Below are 27,543 nucleotides of genomic sequence, written 5' to 3'. Positions count from 1 at the left end.
CAAAATCTTGTTTGCTCTGATCATTTGAATCTTTGGGAGAACAAAAAAGTTTTCTGCCTTGGACCCTTTTTGCAGTCAGTTCTTCACCGGAAATAGGGTGGTGCTTCTGCTCCTACATGGTGCTCACATTGCCTATTCCATGCCTTTGTTATGGTCACTTTGTGTTTTTGTTTTTTGGTTTTTTTTTTACAATATAATCTTTTATTTTATACTTCTCTGATCACTAAAATCTAAAAAGTTTTTGCTTCAACATAATGAAGAAGAAAATGAAAAACAGCGACAGGATTAAATACTGAGAGGAGATGACGAGGGTATGCAGGGAAAAGCTGTCCTGGGAAGGGTTGCACATTTGCAGGCACATCAGCAGAATGGCCCGTGAAGCTTGGATCTAGTGAAGCCTGTGGTTAAGCCCCAGCACAGTCTTGGCATTTGGTCACAGAAGGTGTTTCCTCCCTGCTTCTCCCCATTCAAGACTGTGTGGGCACACAACAGTGCCCACACATCCCCGCAGTGCACTGGACGTGCCTCCTCCTTCAGTGTCTTCAGGCCAGAGTCCCCTGCTGTCCACACACACCTGTGCACTCATTTGCACTCACCCAGCACACAAGTGCACACTCAAGCCCAGGAACATGCAGTCACAGGCACATAAACACTGCCTCTGATTTCAGGCCTCCCTCACCCTTACCGCCTCAGCTTCCAACTCCAGAATCAAGGTGTGCGAGCGTCCTGGCAGACTGACAAAGGGCCACTGCCAAGGCAGGGTGTTAACCATCCTTCCTGAGGACCCAGCCAGGGAGAAAGTGGATTCTGTACCCTGCTCATGGGAAGGAAAATTCTACTGAGCAAATAGGGCTGCCTGGGCTCATTAGGGATGTCCAGATGCTGGACAGATGCCATCCAGCCCCGCTTCACTCCTCAGTAACGAGTTGATAAGAAAGCAGAGTGTCAGGAGGCCAGTCCCTAGCAGGTCCCCCAGCCCTGTGAGGTAGGGGATGCAGTGGCTGTCTGGATGCAGAGCCTGGTGCCAAGTGAGCCGAACCATCACTTCTGCCAGGTACAGCAGAATCGTCACCTGGATCAGGCTTGCTAGTAGATAGAACACCACAAAGATCTTACTATGTGGGAACAAATGGCCTTCTACCAAGTAGATAATGTAGAAGAAAATCAGATGGCCTGGAACCACCAGAGAGAACAGGACTCGGGCTGATATGGAATTAATTTCTGAAGTGCAGAAAGTGGAGCATGGGTTAGGCCAGTATTGTTTCATCCAGAGGGGTAGGACACCAGGCGTGCACCACATGTGCAGGTAGGTGGAGATCTGGGTGATCTGAATCGCCACCAGATTGCCACCAACACCACATATGATGGGAGTAAATACGGCCATGCCTTGGTACTGCTGTTTAGAAATGGTTTTGTTCAAGATGAGCCCTCCAAAACTGCTGATGACCATCACAAGAATGATTGGGACCCACCCAAAATTTAGGATCTTCATGATGGGCGGGTTCTGCTTCACAGTGAGGACCCAGAAGGGGATTAGGGCCGTGAAGCCGATACAGACCAGCAGTGTCAGGTATCGATTATCTTTGTGTTTATAGAAGAAGCTGCTAACAAAGGCCAGGATGGACAACGTGATAAGGTCTCCCGGGCTGGCAGCGATGGGCGTGGCAATATTGTCTGTGTTGACCCCAAGCTTCCGGGTGCCAATCACTATGCAGACCATCAGCATTCCTAAGGCAAACGCCGGAGGAAGGCGGTGATGACACTGCTGGCACACAGAAACTCCACTTTCACAAAGTCTAACTCCTCCCTCCACATAGCACCCAGCAGCAGGGCAGCCGCGGCTGCCAGGAGCCACACAATGGTGGCCTGCACCTGAATGAGAGCGAGGTTACTGCTGATAACTCTGTGCTGCTCCTGGGTGTCATCAGTTTGTCCGGTGTTGGCAGCGGTGGAGAGTCGTGACGCCAGCGTCATTTCCAGATTCCCCTTCAGGCCCACCAGGGGTGGCACCAACGTCAGTAGGTCTTTAACCTCCACAAACACAGGCCAGTGCTGGAAGTAGTTCAAAAGCACACCAGCCCTGGGCAGTCCCAGTCCTGCCAACATGAAGGGCCCCATCACCTGAAGGCCGATGGACAAGGCAGTCTCCCTGCTGAACTCAGACCCCAGTGGTTTAGGGGCCACGCTGTGGCTCTCAGACACACTCGGGAGGTCCATCTTCTGAGGCTCCAGAAAGTCTTTCAGGGCTGAAGGCGTGTGGCTGAGCCAGCTCCTCTGGCCTCCACTGTCGGGTCTCTGTCCCATCCATGTGAGCAGAGTTGAGCCCCCGGCAGTCCTACCCCCAAGTTTTCTTTATCGTCCCCAAAAACCAGAAACCGCCAGGGAGACCGAGTCATGCATGCAAAAGGAAAGGGCTTTATTATTATGGTTTAGGCTGGCCGGGCCTAAGCCCTGGCTCACAGACTCTACCAGTGCAGTGGATCCATGCTGAGAGCTGTTATGGTCACTTTGAACAGTTACCTTATGTTAGGTCTGTGAAGGTCAAATGCCCTTGTTTACTTGGAGTAGTCAGTCACATTGTGTCCAGTCACTGGGGATTTAAGGGTATGAGGCTGTGTCCTCCTCACGCTGAATATACTCCATTTTCTTTCACGAACTGCTTATTTTTAATCCCTAAGTATTCTTTTCTTGGAAGTTCATTCATTAGTTTCCCCTCTTGTCTCACTGACAAACCAGTTGAGCTTTTAAAATGTTGATAGTACTGTGGCTGTTGCCATTATGTTTTGAATATCCTCATCAGAATATTTGCATTCTTTCCTTTCCTTTTTTTGAATCCCGTATCTTGTCTGTTGTCTACTTTGAGTATTTTTCTTCAGTAAACTGGCCTTACCCGCACCCACAGTATGGAGTATGTTCTTTTTTACCAGCTCAAGTGGAAGCTTTAAAACAGGGCATGGGTGTTGTCATCTTGCTTTATTGTATTGCAGAGCCTTGCATATAATAATTCAATAAATGGTTAAATTAACATGTGTAATATCAATTATAAATGTTTATATTGATAATTATAATTACTAGTAAGATTATTAATATTAAATTGATACTTTAATATAGAGGTGTTGGTTTTTTAAGGGTTTTATTTTAGGACTGCCTTAAGAAGGCTTGCATTGGTTTTATATCTCTAGCTTCTTATTCTACAGAGTCTGTACAAAATAATGAAAATGATCAACTTTTAAATATTAATTTGAATTCATTGATGTTTTCTCCATAAAGGACTCTGTAGTGACTACTAGTTGAGTGCTTTTATTTTTACCTTTTTATTTGTGAATGTTTCCAAATGTCTCTTTTTGCTAAGAATTTATGCTGTAGCATATCCAAGACATTGTTTTATTCCTAAATATGTCTATAAAACAACACATTGTTCTACATTACTGTAGTGCACTATCATTACAACATACCTGATAATGATGTCTTTTTAAAAATTATTTGTTTTTATTTTTATTTTTGTAATAGTTTATTGTCAAATTGGTTTCCATACAACACCCAGTGCTCTTCCCCACAGGTGCCCTCCTCCATCACCACCACCTCTTCCCCTCCCCTTCAATCCTTGTTTCGTTTTCAGTATTCAATAGTCTCTCAGGTTTTGCGTCCCCCTCTCTCCCCAACTCTCTTTTCCTCTTCCCCTCCCCCTGGTCCTCCATTAGGTTTCTCCTGTTCTCCTGTTAGACCTATGAGTGCAAACATATGGTATCTGTCCTTGTCTGCCTGACTTATTTCGTTTAGCATGACACCCTCAAGGTCCATTCACTTTGCTACAAATGGCCATGATGTCTTTTTTTTTTAAACTTATTTTGTTTTTGTTTTGTTTTTTTAATCTTTTTAAGGTTTTTTATGAGAGACATAGACAGTGTGAGCAGGGGAGGGTCAGAGAAAGAGGGAGATACAGAATGTGAAGCAGGCTCCAGGCTCTGAGCTAGCCATCAGCACAGAGCCTGACGCAGGGCTCGAACCCACGAACCGTGAGATCATGACCTGAGCCAAAGCTGGATGCTTAACCAACTGAGCCACCCAGGCACCCCTTAAACTTAGTTTGAAAGAGAGAGCACGCACCTGCATGTGCTCATGAATGGGAGAAGGGGAGAGAGAGAGAGAGAGAGAGACAGAGACAGAGACAGAGACAGAGACAGACAGAGACAGACAGAATTGCAAGCTGGCTTTGCCTGTTACTGCACAGCCTGACACGGGGCTTGATCCCGGAACTGTGAGATCAGGATCTGAGCTGACACAAACTCGGATGCTCAACTGACGGAGCCAGCCAGGTGCCCCAATAATGATTTCTTGAATAGCTTATATGATACTCATTCATGTTCAAGTTTCCTCAGTTCTCTTAAAATTTTTTTTGTATAGTTTGATTTATCATAGGGCTCAGGTGATAACCTCCTGATCCCTTCATGAAGCCCCACTTTTTACCTAATTCTTTTACCATCCCCTGATTACCATTGCCTGGATGAATTATTTAATTAAAAGTTATAAAAGTGAGGGGTACCTGGCTGATTGAGCATGAGACTCCTGAATTCAAGCCCCACATTGGGAGTAGAGTTTACTTTTAAAATAAAAAATAAAAGTTATAAAATAGTGATTGTTGTAATTTGGTCGCTTCTGCCATTATGAAATCTTTCTCTATGGAAGAGCTCTTTCCTCATTCACTAGGGCTCCTTGGTTAACCTGCAATATCTAGTCGGTTCTTGAGTTGTTAACATTGCCTATTGGGGAACCGAAGACTTTCTTCTTCTTCTTCTTTTTTAAATTGAAGTTATATTAGTGTATAACATTATATTAGTTTCAGGTGCATAACCTTGATTCAGCAATTCTATACATTATTCTGTGCTCACCACAAGTGTAGTCACCATCTGTCACCAAAGAACATTATTACAACATTACTGATTATATTCCTCATGTCACTTTTCATTTCAGCGATTTATTTGTTTTACAATAAGAATATTGCACATCTGAATCCTCTTTATTTTACCTGTCCCCCCACCCATCTCCCCTGTGGCAACCATCAGTTTGTTCTCTTCATTTAAGAGTGTTTTATTATTTGTTTTGCTTTTTAGATTTCATATGTTAGTGAAATCCTGTGGTATTTATCTTTCTTGGACTTATTTCACTTAGTAAAATACCTTCCCCATCCATGTTGTCTCACATGGTAGGATACCATTATTTTATGTTTGAGTATTATTCCATTATTTATGTGTATATATTTGTAGATATGTACATCTATGTATATTATGTATGTGTATACATACACACACAACCATATTATACCATGTTTTCTCCATTCATTCATCTATGGATGGACACTTGGGCTGCTTCCATATCTTGGCTATTATAAGTAATGCTGCAGTAAACATAAAGGTGTACATCTTTTTGGATCAGTAGTTTTAATTTTCTTTGGGTAAGTGCCTGGTAGTGGAATTACTGTATTGTATACTATTTCTACTTTTTCTTTTAATGTTTTTATTTTTGAGAGAGAGAGAGAGAGAGGCAGAGCGTGCACAGGGGAGGGGCACAGAGAGAGGGAGAGACAGAATCCAAAACAGGCTCCAGGCTCTGAGCTGTCAGCATGGAGCCCAACGCGGGGCTCGAACTCATAAACTGTTAGATCATGACCTGAGGGAAAGTCAAACGCTTAACTGACTGAGCCACCCAGTTGCCCCTAGTGTATTTCTATTTTTAATTATTTATTAATTATTATTATTTTTAAATATTTATTTATTTTTGAGAGAGACAGCGCGAGCAGGGGAGGCGGAGAGAGAGAGGGAGACACAGAATCCCAAGCAGGCTCTAGGCTCTGAGCTGTCAGCACAGAGCCCAGCATGGGGCTAGAACTCACAAACCGTGAGATCAAAACCTGGGTCTGAGTTGGCCGCTTAACTGAATGAGCCACCCAGATGCCCCTCTATTTTTAATTTTTTGAGGGAGACTCCATACTCTTTTCCACAGTGGCTATGCCCATTTATACTTTCACCAACAGTGCATGAACTTTCCCTTTTCTCCACATCCTTGCCAACATTTGTTATTTCTTGTCTCTCTCTCTCTTTTTCTTTTTTCTTTTCTTTCTTTTTTTTTTTTTTTTTTTTTTTTGAGTGAGCGCACATGCCTGCTTTAGCAAGGGAGAGGCAGAGGGAGAGGGAGACTGAGAATCTTAACCAGGCTCCATGTCAGCGCAGAGCCTGATGCGGAGCTCCATCATGACCTGAAATCAAGAGTTAGATGATTAACTGACTAAGCCACTCAGGCGACCCTGGTCTTTTGGATAATAGCCATTCTGATAGGTGTAAAGTGGTATCTCATTGTTATTTTGATTTACATTTCTCTTGTAATTGAGCATCTTTTCCTGTGTCTGCTGGCCATATGTCATCTTTGAAAAAATGTCCATTCAGGTCTTCTGCCCGTTTTGTAATCAGATTATTAAATAAATTTTTTTTAATGTTTGTTTATTTTTTGAGAGACAGAGACAGAGCATGAGCAGTAGAGGCGCAGAGAGAAAGGAAGTTAAAGATTCTGAAACAGGCTACAGGCTCTGAGCTGTCAGCACAGAGCCCAGTGTGAGGCTCGAACTCATGATCTGCAAGATCATTACCTGAGCCGAAGTCGGTCACTCAACCAAATGAAGCACCTAGGTGCCCCTCACATTATTTGGACTTTTTTGGTGTTCAGTTGTAGTTCTTTATATATTTTGGATATTAGCCTCTTACCGGTTAATATCTTTTGCAAATATCTTTTCCCATTCAGTAGGTTGCCTTTTCATTTTGTTGATGCTTTTCTTTGGCCAAAGCTTTTCCTTTTGGTGTAGTCCCAATAGTTTCATTTTGCTTTTGTTTCCCTTGCCTGAGAGACATATCTAGAAACATGTTGCCAAGGCTACTGCCAAAGAAATTACTTCCTATGTTTTCTTCTAGAAGTTTTATGTTTTCAGGTCTCACAATTTGGTCTTTAATCTCTTTTGAACTTATTTTTGTATATGGTGTAAGAAAGAGGTCCAGTTTCATTGTTTTACGTGTAGATGTTCACTTTTCCCAGCGCTGTTTAATTGAAGAGACTGTCCTCTCCCCATTGTATACCCACCCTTGTCTCCTTTGTCATACAGTAATTGACTTTTTAAGTGTGGGTTTATTGCTGTGCTCTCTAGTCTGTTTCTTTGATCTCTGTGTGTCTTTTTGTGCCAGTACTATGCTGTTTTGATTACTACAGCTTTATAATATATCTGGAAATCTGGGATTGTAATACCTCCAGCTTTGTTCTTTCTCAAGATTGCTTTGCGTATTCAAGGTCTTTTGTGGTTCCATGTAGATTTTAGTATTATAGTTTTGTGGAAAATGCTCTTGGTATTTTAATAGGGATTGCACTGAATGTGTACAACTCTTTGGGTAGTATCGATATTTTAACAATGCTGATTATTATAATCCATGAGCATGAAGTATCATTCCATTCATGTCCTCCCATTCATGTCCTCTTGAGTTTCTTTCATCGGTGTTTTATAGTTTTCAGACTACAGATTTTTCACCTTCTTGGTTAGGTTTATTCTTAGGTATTCTCTTTGGTGTGATTGTTAATGGAATTGTTTTCTTAATATCTCTTTCTGCTACTTTATTATTAGTGTATAGGAATGCAACAGATTTCTGTATGTTTTATAGACTGAAATTTACTAAGTTCATTTATCAATTCTAATTTTCTAGGTAGAGGGGCGCCTGACTGGCTCAGTCAGTTGAGCGGCCAGACTTCCTTCTGCTCAGGTCATGATCTCACAGTTCGTGGGTTTGAGCCCCACGTGAGGCTCTGTGCTGACAGCTCAGAGCCTGGAGCCTGCTTTGGATTCTGTGTCTCCCTCTCTCTCTGACCGTCCCCTGCTCACTCTCTGTGTCTTTCTCTCTCTCAAAAATAAATAAACATTAAAAAAAATTTTTTTAATAATTTTTTTTGGTGAAGTCTTTATGGTTTTCTCTATGTAGTATTATGTTATCTGCAATTAGTGAGTTTTACTTTTTCCCTACCAGTTTGTTGCCTTTTTTTCCCCCTTTTTCTTGTCCATTTGCTCTGAGTAGGGCTTCCAATTCTATGTTGAGCTGTAGTGTTGAGTATGGACATCCTTGTCTTATTTCTGATCTTAGAGGAAAAGCTCTCACTTTTTCACCATTCACTATGCTGTTAGTTGTGGGCTTTTCACATATGTTCTTTATTATGTTGAGGTATGTTCTCTCTAAACCTACTTTGTTCAGAATTTTTATTGTGAATGGATGCTGTACTCTGTCAAACGCTTTTTTTGTATCTCTTGAGATGATCATAAAGGTTTTTATCCTTTCTCTTGATACTGTGATGTATCACATTAATTTGTGAATATTGTACCATCCTTGCATACCTGGAATAAATCTTACTTGATCATCATGAATGATTTTTTTTTTAAGTGTAATGTTGAATTTGGTTTGCTCGTATTTTCTTAAGGATTTTTGCATCTTTTTTTTTTTTTTTTTGCTTTTGAGAGAAGATGTAAGTGAGCAAGGGGCAGAGAGTATCCCATGAGGAGCGGGGGATGGAGGAGAGAGAGAAAGAAGTGGGCTCACTCGAGGTAGGGCTCGAGCTCACCCGCTGTGGGCGTCAAACTCACAGATTGTGAGAACATGACCTGAGCTGAGCCAGGTGCCCCTGAATCTTTGTTTATCGGGGATATTGCTCTGTAGTTTCCTTTTATTGTAGTGTCTTTGTCTGGTTTTGGTATCAGGGTGATGCTGGTCTCATAGAATGAATATGGAAGTTTTCCTTCTGTCTTTTGGAATACTTTGTGCAGGATAGGTATTAACTCTTAAAATGTTTGGTAGAATTTGCTTATGAAGCTGTCTGAGCCTGGACTTCTGTTTGTTTGGAGTTTTTTGATTATGGATTCAATTTTATTACTTGTAAGCACTCTGTTCAAATACTGTGTGACACAGAATCTGAAGCAGGCTCCAGGTTCTGAGCTGGCAGCACAGAGCCTGACCTGGGGATTGAACTCATGAACTATGAGATCATGTCCTGAGCCGAAGTCAGACACTCAACCAACTGAGCCACCCAGGCGCCCCATTCTGATTTTATTAATTTGACTCCTCTCTTTTTTTCTTGATGAGTTGGGCTAAACATTTATCAGTTTTATCTTTTTGAAGAGCCAGCTCCTGGTTTCACTGATCTTTTTTATTGTATTTTTAATCTCTATGTTATTTTTTCCCCTCTAATATTTATTATTTTTTTCCTTCTACTAGTTTTGGGCCTTGTTTTTTCTACATTGTTTAGGTGTAACATTAGGTTGTGTTGGTTTTTTTTGTTTGTTTGTTTGTTTTACTTTTTTCGTGTTCTTCAGGTAGGCCTCTCTGGCTCTAAACTTCTCTTTTAGAAATGCTTTTGGTCTGTCCCCAAGATCCTGGACTACTGTGTTTTCATTTTCATATGTCTCTACATATTTTCGGGTTTCCCATTTGATGTCTTGGTTGACCCATTGTTTAGTACCATGTTGTTTGGCTTCCATGTACTGGTGTTTTTTTCCGGATTTTTTCTTGTAATAGATTTCTGGTTTCACATTGTTCTGGTCAGAAAAGATGGTTGGTATGTTTTTAGTTTTCTTGAATTTACTAAGGCTTGTTTTATGGCCTAACGTGGTTTATTCTGGAGAATGTTCCATGTGCATTTGAAAAGAATGTGTCTTCTGTTGTTTTTGGATGGAATGTTCTGTATATATCTGTTAGGTCCATCTGGTTTAATGTGTCATTTAAAGCCACTGTTTCCTTTTAATTTTACGTCTGAGTGATCTATCCATTGATATAAGTGGATATTAAAGCCCCCTAGTGTTATTGTATTACTGTTTCTACTTTTGTGTCTGTTAATAATTGGTTTATATACTTTGGTGTCTCTGTGTTGGGTGCATAGATATGTACGATTGTTATATCAGCTTGTTGTATTGTTCCCTTTATCATTATGTAGTGTCTTTCTCTGTCTTTTGCTACAGTGTCTGTTTTAAAGTCTATTTTGTCTGGTATAAGTATTGCTACCCTGGCTCTTTATTTCACTTCCACTTGCATGATAAATGCTTTTCTACTTTTTTCACTTTCATTCTGCATGTGCCTTTAGATCTGAAGTGAGTCTCTTATAAGACTGCATATGGATGGTCTTGTTCTTTTTTTTATTTTTTAAATGTTTTATTTATTTGTGTGTGTGTGTGTGTGTGTGTGTGTGTGTGTGTGTGTGTGTCAGAGAGAGAGAGAGAGAGAAATATGAGTGGGGGAGGGGCAGAGAGAGTGGGGGACAAAGGATCCAAAGTGAGCTCTGTGCTGACAGCAGAGAGCCTGATGTGGAGCTCCAACTCACAAACTGTGAGATCATGGTCTGAGCTGAAGTTGGACGTTCAGCTGACTAAGCCACACAGGCGCCGCTGGTCTTGTTTTTTTATTTCAGTTACCCTGATCTTTTTTTTTTTTTTTGCCAGAATGCAAAACTTTATCATTAACCAGTTTCAACAACAACAACAACAAAACAAGCAGATACACTTAGAAACATGGATAGCATCTCCCCCACCAGCAGGCAGGTTGGGGAAGGCAGGCAGGAACGGGAGGCCTAGGGTGTTCCCCTCTGCCCAGCAGAAGTGGAATCCCAGGGACAGAGTCAGGTTCTCTCCATCAAGAGGTGGACCCTGAGATTCTCTCAGGTAAACCCAGGACAGCAGGTGAGGGCAGGAGGCTGAGCAGCTGGCGGGCCAGGCCTGGGCCAAGGTGGATAGAAGGGTCCTGAGCTAACATCACCAGGGAAGCATCATGGGCTGTGGGTTCTGCAGATGGGACATCACCAGGGTAGAGCAGGAAGCTACTCATTGTCTGTTCAGTGTCCTCAGAGCTGTGGGCGTTGGCAAAGCTGATGAAGGAGCAGTAGGACAGTGACCCAGGTGCATCCTCAGCTTGAGCATGAGGCCGCACGTGCTGAAGATCATGATGAGCAGGTTCATGGAGTCCTGTGTTGGGTAGTCCAAGGCCTGGGTTACACTGGCTCCGTGGGAGCTTGTACCTCAGCCCTTCGTTCAGCCTCTGTGGGTCCAGCATGCTGTTAGTGGATACCCACCCTGTATCTTTTTATGGGAGCCTTAGTCCATTTACATTTAAAGTAATTATTGATTGGTATGTATTCTGCTTTCCTCTTTATCTAGGACTATTATTTCATTGAGCCTTATGATCAAATACTTTTTTTTCGTAGTTTTGAATGATAGGTGTGTGATTTTGTGAGTTGGATTATGGGGAGGGCCTCCCACTTTTGAGTGAGCAGTTCGAGTTCAATTGAGAAGATGTAGCAGGTAACAAAAAGTTGGGCTTTGCAGTGAGGGTGTGGTGCTCCTTTGGGGGCTTGGAAATTTAAAAAATTATTTAACTTTACCGAAAAGTAAATTAGACTCAGTATGGAGTCCTAAAGGACTTTTAAGACCTATGACTGTTAAAGAGCCTGAAACTCATTAAATTTTAATGAATAGTATAAATGGGGAGCTGCAGCGACCCTGATGGTTTACCAGGGATGCCAGTAAAATTCTTCTTGCTAGCTTTTTAAGAAATTTTTAAATTTTTAAAATTTAAGTTTATATATTTGAGAGAGAAAGCGCACGAGTGAGAGTGCATGCACTAGCAGGGGAGGGGCAGAGAGGGAGACCATCCCAAGCAGGCTCCGTGCTGTCAGCACAGAGCCTGAGGCAGGGCTCAAACTAACGAACTGTGAGGTCATGACCTGAGCTGAAACCAAGAGTCTGATGCTTAACTGACAGACCTACCCAGGCGCCCCCCCCTCGCCACGCCCCCCACTAGCTTTCTATGAACATGAAACCTCAGAAAAACTGTGGCTGTCCTCTCTGCTGTTGCTAGCTCTCCCTTAGGCCCTAGCAGTGACTCCATGGGAAGAGGGGCAGAGTGGCTGATGCGGTCACACGAACTTTGTTTGTATTGATTGAACATAAACTTTATTCACTGAAATTTCAGTAAAGGTATACAAACACTGCTTGCTGTTTCATGACCTTTTATTTATACACTGTCACTTGCTCAGGCTGTCTTTGAACTGTTTGTAATTGAAACCTCTTTGGTCTTTGTTTTTTTTAGGATACTGTCTGCAGCCTTTCTCAGGTGTTTCACCGTGAATTGTTGGGTGTCAGACTGGACGAGGTATCTAAGTGGAAGTTGCAGCATTTGAAAAATTAGAGGTAAGGAGTGTATATCTATATATCTTTATGTTTGTAGTTATTAGAGCCAGAAACTTTTTTGAAACCTAATCCGTACTGCGGGTAGCATGTGTTTACCCTCTCTCCTCCCTCTCACCCCTTTGGGCAGTGAAGAGGAAGGATGAAAAAATAAAAGATGTCCGGATAACTTGATGTGTTTAGATGTAGGCCCTAAATCAGGCCCCTAAGAAGGTCTTTGCACATTTAATTTGTTGCTAGAAACCTCATCAGCAAAGGGAAGGGTGACTTAGCATATGATTTTGTGTATGTGCTGCCGAAGCAAGCACAACATAGGATTTTGAATGAAAGGGGCAGATCGCACCCAGGTCCCAGAGCCTCCGTGACTGTGGCTGGAGCTGGCGGGGCTTGAGCCCTGCCCTGTGGAGTAGTGGGGTGTGGGGTGTGCGTGTGCTCACCTTCCGTCTGCCTAGTGTTCGTTGTAACTGTGCTTAGAGGTCTATGCTCAGTAACGGAGTTGTGTAGGTGATAAATATAGTGTTATGAGCAAATCTGGGTATAATTTTTTTGATGGTTTTGTAGTTCTTTGAGCCATGGATAGAACTGTTTCAAGAAAGGCTGTATAATAATACCAGCTTTGATTTCTACCTAGTTTTTCCACCTTACACAAACGTTCCCACTCTTACAAAACATCTCTTTCCTAAACTGTGTGAATGTGAGTTAAATACTGGACATGATTTTATGAGGCCTGTTTTATGATTTTAGCTTTTTAGCAAGTTTTTAAAATCTCCGCAGCTTTCAGTTATCTTATATAAAACAAGGACATTATACTGAGATTGGATTCAAAGTGTCTCACCTTTGGCACTATTGACATTTGAGGCCAGATAATTCTTTGTTGTCAGGCGATGTCTATGGCTTTTAGAGGTGAGCAGTGTCTTCGGCTCCCGCCTACCAAATGCCAGCAGCAGCCCTCCCCAGTGTGACAACTCCACTTGTCTCCAGATAACTTCCAAATGTGCCGTTTTGGGCAAAATCCCCTGCCGTTAGGAACTACTGGGTTAGATGATATCTAGAGTTCTTTCCAACTTTATATTTCTCTTGTTTTTATGTTAGAAAATCCTATTTGCAACCTAGCTTGAATGTCCTCTCTTCCACAAAGCTTTCTTCTGTATTCTTTTTCCTTGTCTTACCTTGTTTCTTTATCTGACAACCTACTATATGACTTAACCCCTCTACTGTAACTGTCAGTGTGTTTCTTTGAGGGCATGGGTCTTTTCTGTCTCTAAGCTGAGTGCTTAGATTTTGTTAAATGAATGAACAGTGGATTCGGGAGGATTATCAGGTTTGACATTGTTAAAGAAGTGATTATAAATGATATTTTAGTTCATCTTTCATACCCTTGAATTTCTGGATTTAGGAAACTGATTACCTTTTTTTTTTTTTAATGTTTGTTTTTGAGAGAGAGTGAGCATGAGTGGGGGAGGGGCAGAGAGAGAGAGGGAGACACAGAATCCCAAGCAGTTCCTGGCTCTGAGCCATCAGCACAGATGGCAAGCTCATGACCTGAGCCTAAGTCGGATGCTCAACCGACTGAGCCACCTAGGCACTCCAGGAAACAGATTACTTTTTAAAATCTTTTTGTTTTTAATGTTTATTAGTTAGTTTTGAGAGAGAGAGAGAGAGAGAGAGAGAGAGAGAGTGCGAGCATGTGTGTGCTTGCGGTAGAGGGGCCAGGGGAAGGAGAGAGAGAGCTCGTGTGTGCATGAAACCCAAGCAGGCCCAGCACTGTCAACGCAGAGCCCACAAGGGGCTCAATCCCGTGAACCTTAGCCTACTCAGCTACCCAGGCTCACCTTTTAAAATTTTTTTAGAAGGCAGGAACCCTCCAGTAGTATGCAAGAGAGCCACACAGAACGCATCAAGGCTGCATTTGAGAAGGACAAAGTCACACAAAAATTAATAACATAAAGAGTTGTTTCAGCTTTTATATGCAGACGTTTCTCAGACAACTCCACGTGGTTAAACAGAAAGCTGCCGTCTGTTCTCTCTCCCTCTCTACTCCTGCCCCGCTCGCCTGTGCATGTGCTCTCAAAATAAACATTTAAAAAATTAAGAAAGTTGTCATCTGTTGAGATAAAAGTAAAATGGAAGGATAGTAAATGTTTTGTTTTGTTTTTTACATAGCCTAGAATACATCACCATATTCTAAGTAAGTATTTCTCAGAACAACCCACAGTAAAAAAAAAACCTGCAACACATTTTAATTATGATCTAATACATTTCTATACCTCATACCAGATTAAAAAAAATTTTTTTTTATGTTTATTTATTATTGAGACAGACAGAAACAGAGCATGAGTGGGGATAGGCAGAGAAAGAGGGAGACACAGAATCTGAAGCAGGCTTCATCCAGGCTCTGAGCTGTCAGCACAGAGCCCCGTGCAGGGCTAGAACCCACAGACTCTGAGATCACAGCCTGAGCCGAAGTTGGACGCTCAACTGACTGAGCCACCTAGGTGCCCCTCATATAAGACTTCTGAATCCGGATTTACCATTACTGTGTATCAAGCACCACACTATTTTCTGTGACTGTTTTTTCTTTAATATTTGTCATCGCCCAATAAATTTATTATACACTTCACTAATAGGCCATATCCTACCTTTTGCAAAAGTGTTCTAAGTAATCTCTTTATAAAATGTGGAGATGATCTGCCTCTGGCATGTGTTACTAGTCACTTGTCCTCTCTTTCTTTTTAAATAATGTCATTTGAGACTAAAGACTTTGTAGGACGGGCCAGCAGGCCAAGACAGCAGCACCTGTCTGGCCCTGAGTCCCAGCCCATGGGATGAGAGGTGGCCCAGGCGTCAGCCTTGGTCTCTGCTCCAGCCCCACCAGCATGACCAGTGGGACCATGCGGGCTGAGACCCGGAGCTGGGCCAAGGATGACATCAAGAAGGTCTGGAGACGGGAGGAGTATTAGGTGAGCTGTGGGCCACACTTCCCTTCGTATCTTCAAGTTGGGTGCCAGTGGTAGATCCCCAGGAGGAGGGGTGACAGAGGGCAGGTGGTGAGGACAGAGACATTCCGAGGCCTGGAGTGGTGGGGTAGGGGCGCCAGTCCCTTGGGGTGGCCCTCTTATCCTGCTGGGTCACAGTGATGAGAACAGTAACCACAGTTTCATTCGGAAACCTCCCTGCAAAAGGGCACCGAGCCCAGCCCTGGGGACCCCCCCAGCCTAGCCGCCCGGTGTCTCCTGCCCGACCACTGGAAGAGGTCCCAGAGCATGCTTAGCCCCCATGGCTGGGCCAAGGCAGAGGTCCTGAGGGCATAACTGCAGGCAGCACCCAGGCACCCCCATTGCTGACCACAGATGATCCTGTTCTAGAATTGCTGGAGGCTGAGCGCGCCCCCCCCTCCCCAAGCTTATCCTGTCTTTGAGCCAGTGCCACCTGTCCTTGCCAAGGCATCCCTGGGAGACACAGTCACTCACAGGGCATCCCCACCTCGAGCACATCTGCCCAAATGTCCCCAAGCCCTGCGAAGCTGGCCTGTCCTGTTTCCCTAATAACCCTTTGGCTTTTTACAAAAAAAGACTCTTTTGTTTAAAAAACAGAGAACAAAAAATTTGAAACACCTCAACCAGAGAAAATTAGATTTCCAATTAATTTAAAATCCTGTATTTTGTCATTTATGCTAAGTATTTAGTGCACAAGGCCCTGTAACTAAAAGAGCATGTTTGATTTTTATTCTCAAGATTTGTAGTGCTGAAACCTAGAGGGGGATCAAAAGTTAAGAAACATTGTTTCAGGTGCTAATAGGAGTGACATTCAACTCGTTGGGCATTTAGGAAAAGGGAGAGCTATGGCGGTTAAGGTTGATGGGAGAAAGCTCACATGAATGTGGAGTGGATTTTGTGTTGTCCTGTCAGATTTGAAAAAGCTATTACATGTGGAAGAAAACAGCATTCATATAGGTGCCTGGGACTTTTGCTTCTACTTGAAGTTCATTTTTGGGTAATATTTAAGATAAAGGAGTTGAGAAATTAAAAAAATAAGAAAAACACAGCAAAATGGTGAAAATATACAGTAAAAGCAGGGCATGTTATTTTAGCTCTCCTGTGGTTATAAAATGAGGTTGTCTGGAGATTAAGTAGAGATTTGTATCTAAGATGCCTCTGATGGAAGCCAGTGTTTACCCCCAAATGGTAAAGTTCACGTTGGAGTATTAGGTTTTCTGGGATGAAGATACAGTGGTCCCCGCCCCCCCCCCCATCCACAGGGAACATGGTCCAAGTCCCCCAGTGGATGCTTGAAACCGTGGATAGTACCAAACTCTATATAAACTGTGTTTTTTTCTGTATGTACCGATGATAAAGTTTATGAAGTAGACACAGGAAGAGATTAGCTATAATAAATGAGAACATTTATGACAACATACTGTAATAAAAGTTGTGAATGTGGCATCTAAAAATATTTTATTGTATTCACCCCTCTTTTTGTGATGTGAGGTGATAAAATGCCTACATGATGAGCTACAGTGAGATGAAAGCCGTAGGCATTGTGACATAGTGTTAGACTGCTCTTGACCTTCTGATGGTACATTGGAAGGTGGATCATCTGCTTCTGGAGTGCAGTTGACCATGGGTAACTGACACAGCAGGAAGCGAAACCATGTGTAAAGAGGGGACTACCGTAGTTTCTGAATGATGGAGAGACAGAGTGCTCATCTGTCAAAATAAGCCCATGACGTTATTGTTCTTTTATAAGTTGCCCTTTGTTGAACAGAAATGGTTTGTATTATAGTTCCACATTAAAAAAAATTTTTTAGGTCTATTTATGGTGAGGGTGAGAGAGCAGAGGGGGGAGGGGAGAGGGGGAGAGAGAATTCTAAGCATGCTTCGCACTGTCAACTCAGAGCCTGATGTGGGACTCGGATCTCACGAACCGTGAGATCATGACCTGAGCTAAAATCAAGAGTTGGATGCTCAACCAACTGATCCACTCAGGCACCCCTGTAGCCCACATATTTTAAAAAGGTCTTTACTATTTTGACCATACAATTTAAAGTTTCATACATGTTTGTGAGGCCTGGGCTTCCTCCTTTCTTCTGTAATTGGATAGGGGGCTCAGGATGGTAAGTCACAACTAGATATGCTACAAAAGCCTTCAGAAAACAAGTGGTGGATTATTATTTTGGTTTTCTGAACTGCTACTCTCTTCTTGGAATAACATAGAATGTAATTAATGCAGTGGATATTTGTGACCTAAAAGAAAAGACAGTGATTCAGCTTGTGACGATACTTGGGGATGACCCCCCTGCCCTAAAAGTGTGGTCTAGCACCGGTGTGCTGTTACCTTAAGGCACCAGAAGTCTGTCGGGTTTCGTCATGTTTCCACGTTGAGCTAGGAACTCAGCACACGGATAACCAGCTCCCCATTTTGTCACCTTTGCAGACTACTGAAAAGAAGGTGCTTTTTGAGCTGGAGATGTGAATAAGACTCCTGTGCCAGAGCTCATAAATCATCTTCACGTAAGTTTTGTTTAATTAAATAGATTGTTTTGTACAGTTTTAATTTTACAAAAAAACAGAGAGGGTAATACAGAGAGTTCCTGTCTACTCAGCACCGGTTTCTTCTAATTAATTAATAGATGACATTAGCAGTGGTACATTTATTACAGTTAGTTAACCAATGTTGAAGCATTGTGACTAACTCCACAGTTTATTCAGATTTCTTGAGTGTTTACCTAATGTGTTTTTTGTGTTTTAAGATTCCCCCTACACCCCCCCCCCCGCCCGGGACAACACATTACGAGTGGTCACCATGTGTCCTTAGGCTCCCTTTGCTGTGACAGTTTCTCAGACTTTTCACTGTTCTGATGCCCTTCTCAATTTTGAGGAGAACTGATAAGGTATTTTGTAGAATGTCCTTCAGTCAGTATTTGTCTCTTGTTTTTCTCATTATTAGACTGGTGTTGTGGGTGTGGGGGAGGATGACCACGGAGGTAAAGTGCCATTCTTCTATTCTTAGTACATCAGGAGTACATACTTTTAACATGGTTTGTCACTGTTCATGTTGCCTTTAGTCATCTGGCCGAGGTTTACGTCAGGGTTCTCCACTGTAATGTTACTTTGTTTTTCTCTTAAATCCTTTTCCCACTGTGTTATTGGGAATGAAGTCACTGTGTCGTTCCCCACTTGAGTGGGAAGTTATGCCCCATCTCCCGAGGGTGTTCTACATATATTATTGGGAATTCTTGGAATGGAAGATTGTCTCCTCTCCCCCATTTAGTTACTCATTTATTTATATCAGTATGGGTTCATGGATAATTATTTTATATTTTGGGTCATAATCCATTAATACTTTATTTTGTTGCTTAACTTTTTGTAGCCTTGGCCATTGATGAGCTCTTTTGATTGGTCCCTATGTCAGTTTAACATGCCTCCATGGTGATGGGGGTTGTGTGTTCCTTTTGAGCACTTTCTAACTTTCTAGCATTATAAGACACTCCAGGATTATCCTGTGTGTCCCTTGTTGCGTTTCTAGCACCAGCCATCTCTCCACAAAGCCCTGGTTCCTTTTATTAGAGAATGCTATTAGACATCGTGATCTGAGTACTAGAAGTGCTCATTGCCTTTTCTCCGGGTGTTGCTGCTTCTGGGCTCTGCTAACTGAAATCCCATGTATAGACTATCTGTGTATTTATGCATGTCTATAAGTGTTTCTCTATATCCGTTTTTATATATCTCTATCAGTATTAAGCTAGACATGAGTTATTACTGATGTCTCCAACCTAATCCATTACTACATGGATCATACTAGTCTTCTCCCCTTGCTTATCTGTGATCTCTCACTTCCAACGGTGAGACCTGGCTCCCAACATTCACCATCCATGTACTTAATTGTTTACTCCTAGTAAACAACTATAGTTGTATATCAGTTTTGTTAACGTCTACCCCCATAAGAAACAACTTTATTAACTAGAGTACAGTGCTTAGGTACATTTCCTTTTGCCTTTACTTTACTCTTAGAGATGCCACTCATTTCCAAAGTTATTTAGGTCAGTACCTTTCCCCTCTACCCCCTGTAGTGATACTATTTCATATATTTGTAATACAAATAGATTACATCATATGGTCTCTGTTACTGGGATCCCCTGACCTGTTTTAAAATTTGCACATGTTAAGGTTTACTTTTTTTGTTATCAGGTTCTGTGGGTTTTGACAAGTGCATACTGTCATGTATCTACCATTAGAGTATTATACAGAATACTTTCACCACCCTTACCATTGCCTGTGCTTCACCTGTGAGCCCTTCCTCCCTACAAACCTCTGGACCACAGATCTTTTTACTATCTCTATAGTTTTGTCTTTTCCAGAATGTTCTTGAGATATTTTTAAAGTCATTTTATAAAGGAAATCTCTGATTTTTCTAATTTAGGTACTTTTTTTTTTTCCTATCACCAACTCAGTATTCCTCAATGAAGAAAATATTTCTAATAAGAATCAAGGCTCTCTCATTTCTTTTTTCCTATACCACTGCATAAGGTCATTTCACTTTATTTTGTAATATCCTACTTCTTCGGGGTGCTTGCTGGCTCAGTCAGTGGAGAATCCAGTTTTTGATCTTGGGATTATGAGTTCAGGCCCCATGTTGGGTGTATAGCTTACTTAAAAAACAAATAACGGCATCCTACTTTTTGGTTACCAAACTCAGAACTGGGAGAAGATCCCAAATACCTTCATTTGTATTTTTGTTGGGGAGGTTGGTGGGGTTAAATTTAACATGAATATGCTTCTTTTTGCATCTGGGGGGTTTATATTTAACATGAAAATGCTTTTGATTCTTTTAATATGAATATTGATCCGTAATATATATCTCTTGAGAATATAATAGAATATAAGATAGATGCAGCGAAAATGTGACTATTTCGGAATGGTTTCCCCTATAATCAGAATCCTATGAGATGATACAATTGTATTATAAATTATTTGGAAGGGTCATCTAGGGGAAATAACAACTATCATACTCCTGTCCCTCCCTTGTTCATTGGTTGTACCTTTACATGTATGCATGGAGAATCCTGAAATTAGAATCCTTACCTGTGCCGGTAAAAGATTATTTGTTATATTCCACCATTCAGGCCACTTCTTATTGCCGTTTACTTTGAAGAATTTACTATCTAGTACAAAAATCCTTTCTATTTTATAATCAGGTTTTGGTTTGAACTTTACGCTGTCTTTACGAGTTTTGACATCATCAGAGTCTTACCATGTAGCCAGAAATAAAGGAAATTGTAAGTACTAACTGACTCGAGGTAGAAGGAGAGTGATGTTTAGTCTGTATCTTGGCTTTGCTCCTTATTAACTATGTGACTGCAGGCAAATTGTTACCCTCTCTGAGCCTCAGATTTCCTCATTTTTAAAACATGGATGATATTTTTGCCTCTCTCGGGGGATAACGGGGACTAAATGAGTCCAAGCACTTAGCACAGTGCCTGTTACATACATATGGCTCAATAAATGTCATTTAAAACCAAAACCTCGGAAGCAGCAAGTAATGGATGAAAGTTCCAAAGGCTTATTATACTAGTATACATATTTCTGTTCACAGGTTATTAGCTGGGGCACACTCATCAGAAAAATGAATAATGCCTTTACTCATAAGTCCTTTCAAGTCAAGGCTAACTTTTCTTCAAACCTCAGAAATTCTCATGTCACCAAACTTAACCTGCTAGCAGTGCTTGTCCACCTGAGCTATTTGTGCCTTTCTAGGGAAGCCTGCGGTGTTTCTGGCAATTTCGCAGGAGGGGCCAGGATGCTAACCACCTAGTGATACACCCACCACATGAGCTTGTGTGATGAAGAATTCTTGGACCCCACATGACTGTATCGGCAGCCTACCGTCGAGATGCACTAGACTAGACTGATGCAGTACTGGCTCTAAACCTTTTATGGAACGCACTGCGGGTGGCAGGGCCCCAGTGAGTATGCCAGTGGCTGAGGCAGTCAGGCCTCTGACTCGGGGACGCCCTGGGGAGTGTGTAAAGTGGACGAGCTGGGAAGTCTGTGTTCCTTCCATGCCGCACTTTTAGCCGGCTGCCTGGTGTTGCTCCAGCTTCTCATTTTTTCAGAGGAAAGCTCGATAGCCAGATTGTTACGTACAATTTCTCTGTTAAAGTGTGTTTTGGGGGCACCTGGCTGGCTCCGTCGGTGGACATTGAGAGTCTTGATCTCTGGATTGTGCGTTTGAGCCCCATGTTGGATGTAGAGATTACTTAAGGAAATAAAAAATCTCTTTAGAAAAATGTGGCTCAGCTTTTTTTCTTTAACAGTATTGAGGTCAAACCACGCAGATCACTGGACTGGAATTGGCCTACAGACCATTGGTTTGTAACCTCTGCTATAATTATTTTAGGAAGTGAGCTAAAATGTAGCAGAAGTAAACACTCAGGCCCATAACTGCACTACCCTGCATATTTGCTGATCTCAGAGAAGGCTGTGGACACAAAGCACTAGATGTGAGGTTGTTTTCTAGAGTGCAGAACGGCAGCATCAGAGCAGAAGTCTGGGGGAGCTTTCCCTCCTGGAGGAATAATTCTGTTGGGAGAAATCCTAGTAGCTGCTTTTTGAGGAACAGAACCCCACTGCGCCTTGTGGTGTTGGTGTTCCTGAATGCAGGGGGCAGGGTAGCCGCACTGGAGGAAGCAGAGTGATTCCACTGCTAAGCATTGCATCAGAGCCCACCGCCCGCTGCCACCTCCATCCTGCCCTCAGAAATTGGGAGTTCCTGCAAAGCTCACAGACCAGAAAGGCTCCTCACTGCAGATCCCCTTGGTTTATCTGGCTTTATTTGGCTGTGACGATTGTGGGGTGTGTGCCTCCAGTATTTCTTTTTTGATCAGGGGGTTACTGCCTGCACAGTTCCACAGTCCACAGCTGTGGCCATCTGTGCTTTAGCTTGGGGAGGGGTTGTTCAAGGGTGTCCCAGGAGTTAGGTCCCAGCCTAGCCTAGCCAGTATACTTCACATACTGCCTGAGTCCTCTGGTTGCTTTCACATCATCACTCACCACTTGAGAATTGTATGAAAAGTAGCAGCCCATTAAAATGTTGTTAAGAAACAAAGTCCATATGTATTTTGCATAGTTGTTGCATACGTTGATAATATATGGACAAGAATACATGGTGTGTTTTGATGTGCATCATATTGAAATCTATAATATGATCTATGGCAATGTTTCATTTTAGTTGTGTTCTGTGGGATTAAAGCAAAAATGCAGTGTAGTACTTCACTTTGGTTTTTAGGAAAACACTCCTCTTACTGGCTAGAATATTTTCTGTTTGTAAATGTCAGTTGCTTTAGCCTCCCAGTGAGCAGAAAGGAAATTGTTTTTTTTTTTTAAAGAAGTCTTTTAACATTTTTAAATTATCAGGTAATTATTAAGTTTGAGAGTGCTATATATTGTGAAACACTTAATGATGCTCCATGTCAGTCAGTACTTACGTGAGGGGGTGTCAGTGTAGGGCAGAGTGCTAACCACTGTGGAGATTCTGTACGTAACCCCTTTAAGAGGAGACATTTTTATCAGTTTAGGTTCATGTTTGTGAAAAGTAGGTCTACTATTAATCATCTTTTCAGGTGGTAGCCATCTTTGTGGGTATGTAAGTTGTTGGCTTTGATTTTAAAGATGCTTTTTAATATGTTTTTTCCAAGGCAAGTACAGTATTTGTAACCTTTAAAAAAAGAGGCAATTTTTTTCCTTTTAGCTCTACTTCTTTTGTGTCCTAAAACAGCTTATTTATATAAGGATTCTTTCCTCCCCTCCCAGCTCTACCACCCACTTCTGTAACCCCCTAATTGGATGATAAGCTGATGGAGTTGTTTTTTTTTCCCCAGAGAAGGGCACTCATCCTCCCCCTACTGACACTGTCCTTGACACCTGCCACTGGAAAGGACACAGCCTTTGGAGAAGGCAGGCTTGGATGTGAGTCATGATTTTGCCATATGCCCCTTCTTTGAGTCTGTTTTCTTATTTGTAAACTAGAGATCATCACAGCTACCTTTTAGGGCACAGTTCAGTCAGTGGCATCTGATGGCAGTCGTGATGAAATTAATGGGAACTTTGGCTTCCGTAGCGCCTGAGGTTCTAAAGGTGGACAGAGCCAGAAGAGAGCTAGCGGCTCCAGGGGGCTGAGAAGTGTACAGAGCCGAACCCAGGCTCTTGACACTGAAGCCTCTTTAGTTTTGTTGACCCTTTTCTTCTTTCTCATAAAAAGGTAACTGTATTATCCTTATATTTTAAAGACTTGAAATTAGGGTTTAGAAGTGAATAAAACTGTTTTATGTGGGGCAGAGGTGGGGGGGAGGGAGGAAGGGAGGGAGAGAGAGAGAGAGAGAGAGAGAGAGAGAGAGAGAGAGAAAATCTTAACCAGATTCCACGCTCAGTGCAGAGCCCCACATGGGGCTCAATCTCATGACCCCACACGGGGCTTGATCCCACAACCCTGGGATCATGACCTGAGGTGAAATCAAGAGTCGCATGCTTAACCGACTGAACCACCCGGGCACCTCCATGTTAGTCCTTTAATTGAATGAAAAGCTTAAAGCCTTAGAGCTGTGCTGTGTAGTAAGGTAGCCTCTGGTAACTACACGTAACTGCTGAGCACTTGAAATGTGGCCACTCCGAATTGCTGTGTGCTGTTAGTATAAAATACACACTGCATTTCAAGGACTTAAGTTTGAGAGAAATAAGTAAAATAGTTCATCAGTGATTTTTATATTGATCATATGAAAAAAATTGTTTTTGCTAAGTCAGGTTAAATAGAAGATATTAAAATTTTACCTGTTGGTTTTTTCTTCATGTGGTGACTAGAACACTTAATGTGCACTATATTTTTATTAGCGCTGTCTTACAGCTTCAGTGATTTGGCAGTTAATCACCTAGTTAGAATTCCTGTGGTCAGTGCAAATCACAGATCATCTTACTGTGAAAAAGGCGGGTAATATCAAGACGGTAGGTAATTCAGACAGGTTTGAATGAACACTGAGGACTTTGAAATGTATATTTTAAATTAAGCCTAGGTTTTTATTCTGGTGGAATATCTTAGCATTTCAAATTTGGGATATTTTAAAAGTGGAAAACTGGAAATACATACCCACCGATTGAATAGTTCAAACCTATTTTCCTTTTTCCTAAGCATTCACAAATTGTTCTACATAAGTCGTCCCTGATGCCCTAATACTTGACTGGGGGTGTGTGCAGGAGGTAGGGGGCAAGATTTATCTATCTGTGTTTTATCTTATTAGTTAGATTGGTTTATTACAATAAAAGTGACTCTTCATTATTTAACAAACCCTTGAGCAAGTATTCCCTCAGTCTCTGGAAGTGTGTGTGTGGGGGGGGAGTGTGAACAAGGCAGAGCCCCTGAATCGAACTACAGGCTTTCTGTCTGTTGTTTTGTTTCGTTTTGGCTTTTTATTTGTGAATAATCCCAAAAGTACAGAAGTTGCAAGAATAAAAATTATACAAAGAACACCTTATACCCTTTATCCATATTCACCTATTGTTAACATTTTTTCCTGTTTGCCTTATTTGTTCCCTCTCTCTGTGCATGTGTGTTTGTGTATATGCATGTGTGCACACATATATGGTGTATGTATTCTTCCTCCATCACTTGGGAGTAAGTTGTCATGCCCTGTACCCCTCAATATTTCATTGCCTAATTCCTAAAACTAGGGATAGTCTCACATACAACTATAGGATAGTTACCAATTCAGTAAACTTCGTAAATTCACTGTTACACATTGATGGAATACTTTTCATAATCTGTCATCTCCATTTCAATTTTGTCGACTGATTCCTTTCTTTTCTAACATTTCCCCCACCTCATATGGGATCCAGTAGAGGATCAGTTATTAGATATAGTTGTCATATAGTCTGTCTCCTTTAACCTGTGATATTTGCCTTTTTCTTTTATGACATTGGCATTTTTCAGATGACATTTTCACCCTGTCCCCACCCCTCTTTTTTTTTTGTTTTTTTAAATAATAGAACATTTGTCATTCTGAGTTTGTTTCCTCATAAGTAGTTTAAGGTTCTGCATTCCCGACTGGAATAGTATAAAGTAATATGTTTTCTCAGGGTGTCACATCAGGAGGTGCCCATTGTCCATCTTTCCCTCCTTGATGTTAATTTTGATTACCCAGGTATGATACTATTTTATTTGTCTACCACCTAATTTGTCCCGCTTGAAACTAATAAGCAGTTCTTTGGGGGAGATGGTTTAAGACCATCATGCATCCTAGTCTTCATCCAAATTTATTCTAAGAGGTAGCATCCATTGATGATTGTTGCTTGAAGCAGTCTCTACTGTGTTATTTGCAAAATGATTTTTTAGGTTTTACCACTCTGCATGTTCACCAGTTGGATTCTACTGAAAACAAAAGCCTTCTCTTCTCCATTTATATATATGTGTATTTAATACTGATAGCGACTCATAGGTTCCTCTTTAATACACGCCTGTAATTCAATTACAGTCCTTAATTGTTTTGGTACTCCATTTGTCACATTTGGCTAATGGGTGCCTCTTCAAGGTGGCTCCTAGGTCCTTATGATAAGCTCCCATCATTTTTTGAGTACTTCCCCACTCTGGGGCACAACAACATGTTCCAGGTAGAGCTACAGTTTCATATGAGAGACCTTTCAATACACAGGTCGCTTCAGTATAATGTGATTGGTGTTCCTGTGAAGATAAGCCGAAGCCGCTGCGGCAGGGCAGCGTACGGTCCTCTAGCACAGCGTAGGGGCGGGGCGGAGAGGCGTGGCAGCAGGCCTCGGGAGGGGCTTGTCCGAGAAGCCGCCTTAGAGAAAGCGCCCTCAGTACGAGCATGGACAGGATTATTGTGGCTCAGAGAAACTGTGGGGGAGGGAGGAGGATAGAAAAAACATCTCAAGCAGGTGGGTGGTCATGGTCTAATGCTCTAAGACGAGGTGGCACAGGATCACACCTGGCTCTGCTCTGTTGGGACGCAGCGAGTGGAGGGGACATGATCACGTCGGCGTTTTATAAAACACATACTCTGGCTGTGATGTGGAGGGAGGAAGGCAAGACCAGAGGTGAGAGAGCAGCAGGAAGTTGCAGCCGTAATGTTGATGACCATAGTATCCAGAAATGCCTTGAATAATAGTAACTAATGCTTGCTGATTTATTAATGTTTGATATATGAAGTTGACTACAGCCCTACCGTTATTTCCATTTTATAGGTGAAGTTTCAAAGGCATAACAATTGAGTATATTTCTTAGAGACTAGCAAGTGGCAGAAGTGGAGTAGAAACCATGACCACTTCATTTCACACTCTAGTTGGTCATACAAGACTCGGAAGGCAGGGGTCACACCTGGGTTTCTAGTATCACTAACTGACTGAGTAGTGTTAACATTCATGGACAGAACAGAGAGCATTTGAGGAAGGGTTGTGGTGAGGATTTCCTTTTTGAACATACGAACAATTATCTTTGGGCATACCCAGATGGTGCTCTCTAGAAGGCAGTTGGCTATATGTATCTAGAGTCTCGGAGAGAGCATGATATTCAAGATACCAGTTTGGAAATCATCAGCCTTTAACTGTTGTTGAAAGCTTACTATTAGATTTGATCACTATTTAAAAGGATGTAGGGACACCTGGGTGGCTAGGTCGGTTAAGTGTCTGACTCTCCACTCAGATCAAGATCTCAGAGTTTGTGGGTTCAAGCCCCGCATTGGGCTCCGCGCTGATGGCACAGAGCATGTTTGGCATTCTGTTTCTCCTTCTCTCTGCCCCTCCCCCACTTGTGCTCATTCTTTCTCTCTCTCAAAAGAAATAAACTTAAAAAAAAAAAGAATGTAAGCATGAAAAGAAGTAGTTTAGGGCAAAAACCTAGGAACCTTAATGAGACCAAAGAGGTGGGAAGAAACCAGGCTAGTATATTGTCACAGAGGCCAAAAAAAAAAAAAAAAAGCAATCAGTATTATCAGGTGCTGCAGATGTCAAGGGAGCACAGGGACCAGAAGACAGTATAGTCTCTGGGTTTAGCATCAGGCAGATGATGGTGTTTCAGTGGAACAGTGATCAGAGCCAGATTAACGCAGACTAAGGAATGAATTGCAGGGAGCAGAGGAGTACAGGGTTGACAGAACCCATCTGTGTGCCGATTATAATCCTCAACTTTTCAATATTTCTTCTTTATTAGACATTTTTCATGTGGTGTCTGAAAGTTACTAAAACAGTAACTGATAACTCTCAGTCTCTCTCTCTCTCTCTCTCTCTCTCTCTCTCTCT

At 42.0% G+C, this 27,543-nt stretch overlaps 1 protein-coding gene and 3 pseudogenes across 9 annotated transcripts in view; 2 read left to right on the top strand and 2 right to left on the bottom strand.

Moving 5' to 3' along the window:
* Nucleotides 1–27,543, top strand: part of TAB3 (TGF-beta activated kinase 1 (MAP3K7) binding protein 3) — an 88,784-nt gene that overhangs the window by 24,055 nt on the left and 37,186 nt on the right. For 8 of the 9 annotated variants that reach the window (XR_003905100.1, XM_029930470.1, XM_029930469.1 and 5 more), the window contains exons 2-3: nt 12,150–12,250; nt 17,681–17,757. The gene's annotated coding sequence lies outside the window, so the exon portion shown is untranslated. Of the gene's footprint in view, nt 1–12,149; nt 12,251–17,680; nt 17,758–23,123; nt 23,212–27,543 lie in introns of all 9 variants that reach the window. The other variant, XM_029930465.1, reaches the window with a different exon arrangement.
* LOC115283956 lies at nt 866–2,308 on the bottom strand (annotated as a pseudogene).
* LOC115283362 lies at nt 10,817–14,840 on the bottom strand (annotated as a pseudogene).
* Nucleotides 15,124–15,792, top strand: LOC115283361 (annotated as a pseudogene).

Source organism: Suricata suricatta, chromosome X, assembly GCF_006229205.1.
Source record: "Suricata suricatta isolate VVHF042 chromosome X, meerkat_22Aug2017_6uvM2_HiC, whole genome shotgun sequence".
Lineage (NCBI taxonomy): Eukaryota > Metazoa > Chordata > Mammalia > Carnivora > Herpestidae > Suricata > Suricata suricatta.
The sequence above is the reverse complement of the archived record's forward strand: the minus strand, read 5'-3'. Positions and strand labels throughout refer to the sequence as shown.